Source organism: Pezoporus flaviventris, unplaced genomic scaffold, assembly GCF_033815535.1.
Source record: "Pezoporus flaviventris isolate CSIRO_AGI_PZ_B2104156 unplaced genomic scaffold, CSIRO_AGI_Pfla_v1 ptg000040l, whole genome shotgun sequence".
Taxonomy (NCBI): Eukaryota; Metazoa; Chordata; class Aves; order Psittaciformes; family Psittacidae; genus Pezoporus; species Pezoporus flaviventris.
This window is the reverse complement of record NW_026892588.1, coordinates 9369393-9376463: the sequence shown is the minus strand read 5'-3', so window position 1 is coordinate 9376463 and position 7071 is coordinate 9369393. Positions and strand designations below refer to the sequence as shown.

The following is a 7071-nucleotide window of genomic DNA, read 5'->3' as shown; positions in this document are numbered from 1 at the left end:
GCGTTAGCCTTGTATCATAGCTCAATGGTCACCATGCATGGAGGACCTAGAAAAAAGGAGCAGTGAGATTCTAGGCTACATCCACCACTGTTCTCAACTTTTCCTGTATGGTAACTTCCATACATTTTTTTTCATGGACTAAGAGCGGTTTCAGGACCCTGTGGACCTGCAGCCTCCTGACCTTTTCTTGATGATTTCCTCTGTTCCTGTGTGGAAATGAAGCAGACAGTTGCTCTCCATGTATCTCTGCACCATTTCTAATAAGGGGTCCCCCTCATCTCATCTTGCTGTGGTTTTCAGCTCAAGGTAGATCTTTGTATGGAAGTTTTCAGTAACTTTGATCTTTTGGAGGGTGGTGGAAGGACCGGTATGGCACACGTTATTCCACAGGCTTAGGAACTGGGGGTTTGCGTCTTAATGAAATACTGACATCTGTCAGAGTACTACCTCACAAGTGTCCTGGTTTAGTTCTGTTATGTAACACTGAGCTGAAGGTTTTCATATGACTTACAAGATCTTGCACTGGAGGGTGAATGATCAGGAGCCCGTCCCTGCAGTCATCCTTTCATCAGAGAATTTAAAACATGGCTGCATGAGCTGCTGTGGTGGCACCTGGTTATAAAGTGCCACCAAAGCCAGCACAGGTTGGGATTTAAGTGGTAAGCCTGTTTTACCCCCAAATTCTTTTGAAGTGGGAGCTACTGTAATAGTCCTGTCAGCCTAACAAAAACCCTCAGAGGTAGATCCCCAGAGCGAGTGTCTGTGTGCTGTCTGAGCTACATCTCACTTATAGGAACAGCCAGTCATTTGCTGTTCCATGAAGGTTGGATTGCATTGATGGGTCTTCATGAAGTGTTTCTAATAGTCCATTTCTCATTTCCAAGGCCAGCAGTGAATCGCTCCGTTTGCTGTTCAGGAAGGTTAACTCTCAAGTTACCTATTGGCTTTAAAAACTCCTGGGCAAACACTACATAGTACATCTGTCATATTGTGTGGTAAATCGATGCAGTTAGATTTGTGATCGGATTGGTTTTTAACCTTGTGTTGTAGGATGTGCATTGAGCTTCCCACATTGGTTTGGGGTGTTGTGTGTGTGCAGAAATAGCCGTGTATTCATTTCTGTACTCAATTATGGTCGGTACAGATGTAGGGAAGCAAAATGCTTTTCTGTTTTGCTCTCAGAAGCAGTTTGACAACTTCTGTGCAATCACATGGAGCAATACACAGAAGAAATGAGCCCTACCTGCTGCACCTGCCTGCGGGGGAAGGCAGCTAAGAGCAGTACACCAGGCAGCTTAGGAAGGCTTTTACAAATACCTGGGTTTATTTCTAAATCCATATGTTTTCACTGTCCAGGACAGAGCAGCACTGCAGCAGTAATTATTTTAACCCAATGACCAGTAACATCCCATCTAGGGCTGAGTTGCTATTCCCATTTACATGTCCCCTGGAGCACGTAGTGCTGCTCCTGCACTCGGAGCATCCCAAATCCCTGGGCCAGGTCTCCGCTCGGTGAGAGCATTACGGATGGTTGCAGTTGTACTGCTGGGAAGGGGGAGTCCCCCCCCGCTGGAGCTGACCTTTCTCCTGCGCAGAGTGGCAGTCTGTTCCATCTTTTGACCACGTTTTCTTAGTCACGGTCTTACGCTTCCTTTGAATCACCCGGCAGGGGCTGACGAACGTGGAGCGAGCTGCTTTATGTTTTAGTAAAACGGGGTTTCACAATGCGTGGTGCAGTTCCAGGCAGATGAGTTCAGCTGAGGGCTCGCTGCTGCCAGCAGAGCATCCTCCCACCCCTTCCCTGCACAGTGATACCTGGTACTTCTGGTACAGCTTGGACCTGCCGTGGAGCAGTGTATGGATAAAAGCTTTTCCTCCACCAAGGGTACCAAAGGGAATGGGGGTGTTGTGTTGGTGGGTGCCAGTACACCCTCAGATCCGTGCTAAAGCTGTTTCTAGGGCTGGGGAAATCGTAAGCCTTGCAGTAGGGAGAGCCTTTTGTCTGGGTGTTTCCTGCTGCTGAATCACTCCCATTGCTTGTCAGTCCGAAGAGAGCCCCTGGTCAGATGCTCCCTGTCGTGTGTAATGTTGCCCTGTTACGCGGGAATGACAGATTGCTGTGGTATGTGATGCGCTTTGAAACCACGTCTGAATCACTGCTGGATGTCCCGATGCTCTGCCAGCATGCAGCACACATTCAGCACAGGGGAAGGGGGGAGAAGCGTCCCTTGAACTTCAGCAGGAATCCCACCAGCAGCAGGGAAGTGCTTTCTGCCGAAGTGGCTGCTCAAGCAACATCTGCTGGGGTGGATGTGACATGCTGTGCCCTGTGCTGACCCGCTTTCCCGTCAAGAGGAGGATAAATAAAAAGCTTTAAAAGCACACGTGGGGGGAGAAAGGAAATTGGGCACTGTTTGTGTCGCTGGTCTCCCCCCACTGCGTGCAGGTGGAGTTTCCTCTGGGTCAGCTTGTGCCTCCTCCTCCCTTGGCATGAGAGAGATGCACCAGTCCCTGCACAACCCCACAACATCTTCCCTGTGGGGGGTGGTGTTGCGCAAGGGAGCTGCTGAGCATTAGCACAGCAGAATTGGTAGCATCAGGAGTAGTCATGGGTTTAGTGCATTCAGGAAAACATTAAAATCAATGTGTAAGGTGGCTCACAAATACACATGAACTGGAAACGGGGTCATGAGAGCATCTGGGACCAGTGTGGCACTGAGCGTGAGGGATGGAGAGCATGGGGCTGTGACTCTCCTGCACTCCTTGCACAAGCTATGCGGCAGCTTTCTCCTCTCTGCTGAAGTTGGTGAGTTCCTAAAAGTCCTCCCTAGCAACACCTTAATTCAGGTTCAAGCAATTTATAGGGTGGTTCACGTTTCAGCTCCAGCAAATCCACTGCAGGAAAGGCAGGTACTCCTGACCCAAAAGAGCTGCTTTCAGAGATGAGAGAAGCTGACCCTTTCTTTTGCCTGCTCCGACACGATGAGTAGGGCTTTTTTGGTGTCCATCTGCAGCACCTGGCCTTTGCTCAGTCACCTCGGTCCTAGACATCCGTACCTTCAAGATCACCTTACGAGGGTCAGACCCTGTTGCGAAGGACCTATTTGTACACCCCTACTGACAGTCTCTGTCCACTGTTCCCATAGGTAAAACTTTGGAGTTATGTCTCAGCCACACTCAGCCTCTGTACAGGTGTAATTAACAAAGGCCCAGTTACTAATTCAATTACCCAGCCATTCTAGCTGCCTTGCACCCCAGCACCCCTGAGCATTCGGGGTTGATGACCTGAAAGCCTCTGGAATTCTGTGGAGATTTTCACTTGTGTCCTAGCAAATGGTTAGCAAAACAATTCATAGAATCCCAGGCTGGTTTGGGTTGGAAGGGACCTTAAAGCTCACCCAGTTCCAACCCCCTGCCACAGGCAGGGACACCTTCCACTAGACCAGGTTGCTCCAAGCCCCATCCAACCTGGCCTTGAATACTGACAGGGATGGGGCAGCCACAGCTTCTCTGGGTACCTGTGCTAGCGCCTCAGCACCCTCACAGGGAAGAATTTGTGCCTAAGATCCCATCTCAATCCCCCCTCTGTCAGGTTAAAGCCATTCCACACTGTCCTTTCCCTACAGGCCATTGTCCAAAGCCTCTGTCCAGGTTTCTTGTAGCCCCTTTATGCACTGGCAGCTGCTCTAAGGTCTCTGTGGAGCCTTCTCTTCTCCAGGCTGAACCAGCCCAGCTCTCTCAGCCTGTCTCAGAGCAGAGCTGTTCCAGCGCTTGCAGCATCTCTGTGGCCTCCTCTGGAGGGCCTGTGGCTTGAAAAGCACAGAAATGTTTTTCAAACAAATTCTGAACTATTTTCTCAAATACACTGTCCATAACGGGTGGCTTTAGTGCACCATCAACTGCAGCCAAGTCTGTGCTGCTTTTCCCTCACCTCTGCAGCAGCTGCTCAGTTCTCTTATAGGAGGTTTCCAGAAGCCAAAAGCCACTTTTGAGAAAGTTCATTAATGCTGTATTAGAGTTTAAATTCTCAGGTTTGCTCCAACCTCCTCATGTCTCATTCCTTGGCACACGGTGGTCTAGGGCAGGTGAGAGCCACTTCCACCAGCACACGCTGATCCTTTTCTGCAGTGCATCATGGCACATGAAGTCACCTCTGCAACTCAGAATCAAATAATAAGTATTTCTGTACAGGAATTCAGTCATTTTGTAGGGCAGAATTTATATGTTTGAGGGGTATTTTTGGCACTGCTTCTCCTGGGAAAGTGAGGAGACAGAGGTGCATCCCTGCACAGAGCGATGAGAAACTGCATCCCACCTTGCCCCCAAAACCAAAGGTGAGATTCATCCTGTGTGATGAATGAGTGAAAAATACCCTTAAGGATTCAGGGGAAACAGGCAGGACAAAGAGACGAGGCAGGTTCCTCCTCAGCCAAGTAGCCAGACTTTTTCCATGGGATTAATGCATCCCCTGGGGAGCATGATGAGGGCTTGGTCCAGCCAATTTTCCTCTCCCCACACAGCCCATTTATCCACCCCCTGGGGCACACATGTACAGCTATAACCCTGTTGTATTCAGCTGCAAAGAGCAGTCAGGATCCAAGGATGCCCCAATGCCAGGCACCCCAAAAGCATCCTTTAACAAGAGCCCAAACAAATGCCCTCACTGCAGGTCGCAGTTAAACCAGCCCATCAGAAAAAGGAGATGAAACCTCACTGATCTTAACCTGCCTGCTTCAAAACAGGATCACCAAAGGCTGGGTAAAAACCCTCCCAAAACCTCTAGCCAAGGAAGAGCTCCACCTCCTTCTTTTGCTGTGTCTGATCATCCAAACACAGGGTAAGGGTATTTTTCCCGATATCTCCTGTCTTTTCAAGGCAGCCCTTCACACACACTGCCTCTTATCTTGTCCTCCTCCAGACTAAACAAACCCTCCTTTAACCTTCCCTTAATATCACAGTTTTTGCTCTTTTTATCAGTCTCGCTGCCTCCTCCTGGACTTGTTCCATGGCAGCATCTCTTCAGAGAGGAACGATCTCGCTGCGCATCCCACCTGCAGGGCTGCCCTTAGAAAAAGACTTGCCTTTCTTGATGGGTTCTGCACCACACTTAGGACCATTGACCTCCAGCTTTGCCTGTGTGATTGCTGCCTCACCAGCTATTTTGTGCCAGCGCTCTTATATCTTCCTCACCAAAGCACACATACTTCCCTTGGACACTCCCTCCAGACCAAGACCAGTCCACCAAAACTCTTGGAAAGCGAGTACCAGCTCCACAGAGTTGGGAGAACACCTGAAGGCTGTGGAGCTGCTTCTGCAAGGCCAAAAACAAGGGGCAGGAGGGATGAGATCAGGCAGGTGATTGCGGGAGACCTCCTACGTTACATCCTGCTCCTGCAGAAGGCTGGAGCAAGGAGCCATGAATGAATATTCCAACCCGCGGGAACCAATTACTCCAGAAACATCAGGTTTCTCCTGCTGCTTCCCAGTGGCAATGACCTCACATGATGAAATGGCAGCTCCCTGCCCCGTTACTGTTGATAGCTCATCACTTGGGATGAGTTCATGACCTGGATGAGGGTAAGCTTTGTTTTTAAAAGGACATTACCAACACATCTCAGTCTAAAAGCACCCAAAAGAGGTGTTGGAGATGGCAGAGCCCCATCCAGCCCTGCTGCTGAATGACAGCCCGGCAAGAGCTGCGCTGAAAGCGAAGACGAAGAAATTGGAGGAGAAAGGATTCTTCTTGCTTTGCATCATCGCAGTCCAACCACATCTATTTTTGCTGTACACATGGCATCAAGCACCCGTCACTGCTATTCCTACTCCATCCAACACCTCCGCATGACAGGGGAAGAGTGACAGCGGGATGGAGCGCAGCCGGAGGGAGCGTCGTGTTCAATTGTCCCACCACCCAACCTAAAATCTGAGGAATTAGATTACCTCCCTTCACGCACACTTCAGTAAAGGATGACTGGCCCTAGGGCACAACATTCAACAACCAGGATACTTGTCCCCACGTCAGCCAGTATTACTTCTGCACCTTATTTTAGTGTCCAATCACATCCCAGACACACTTCCGTAAAGACTGGGCTTTGTATTCCCAAGAACAGAGAGAAGAAAACACTTGATGGGCAGTGTCCAGCCCTCAGCAGACAAGGCAGGTCATGACTCTAACTCTTGGTCGTTTGAGGACGTCCTTCAGCAGAGCCCCTTAGAGAGCCCTATGGCTCAGAAGCTACAGCAGGCATCCAGCACCGAGCTGAGAACATGCAAAACTCAGTGCTGAGGTGTCACAGCACTGGCTTGCTGTCTCATGCAGCCTTTTGGATGATGGGCTCGCACACAGCGATGGCAACTCAGACCTCGGCTGCGGCAGGTTTGCGCACTCGCACTTTCCAAACACGTGCATGTAACCCAGGCTGTTCTTTATTGACTGATTGTTTTAACTTGGCTCCCGAACAGTTTCGCTCTCCCTGAAGGTACTCAAGTGGTTTCAAACAAGGACAGAGCCAGATCTGTGAGCAGGACACCAGAACCAACCTGCCAGAGATGGGGTGTGATGAGTTGAAGGACAGAGATGTTGGGGTGTGCAGGCAGGGAGCACGCTGTAGGCAGAGCAGCTGCAGGCAGAGCTGCACCTCCTGACCCATCATCAATAAATGACCTGACATAGTTCTTCCCTGTGAGGGTGCTGAGGCACTGGCACAGGATGCCCAGAGAAGCTGTGGCTGCCCCATCCCTGGCAGTGTTCAAGGCCAGGTTGGTCGGGGCTTGGAGCAACCTGGGCTGGTGGAAGGTGTCCCTGCCCGTGGCAGGGGGTTGGAACCGGATGAGCTTTTAAGATCCCCTCCAACCCAAACCAGTCTGGGATTGTATGAAATAGCTGAGAACCTGCTCCGGGGCTCTGCAGACCCCCACTGGAAGCCACTTCTCCCCGCGCTGGGAACCCCCTCCCTGCTGCGGGTCAGGTTCCACAGGTCCCCCCCTCTCCTTCCCCCGTTCGCGGCCCCACGGCGGGGGTCCGGCCGCTCCAACGTGCTCTCGAGCCCCGACCCGACGGGGCGGCCCCGG

General features: G+C 50.9%; 1 protein-coding gene across 1 annotated transcript in view; it reads right to left on the bottom strand.

Moving 5' to 3' along the window:
* CFAP410 (cilia and flagella associated protein 410) overlaps positions 1-7071 on the bottom strand; it is a 120761-nt gene that overhangs the window by 30121 nt on the left and 83569 nt on the right. The gene's annotated exons all lie outside the window — the stretch shown is intronic.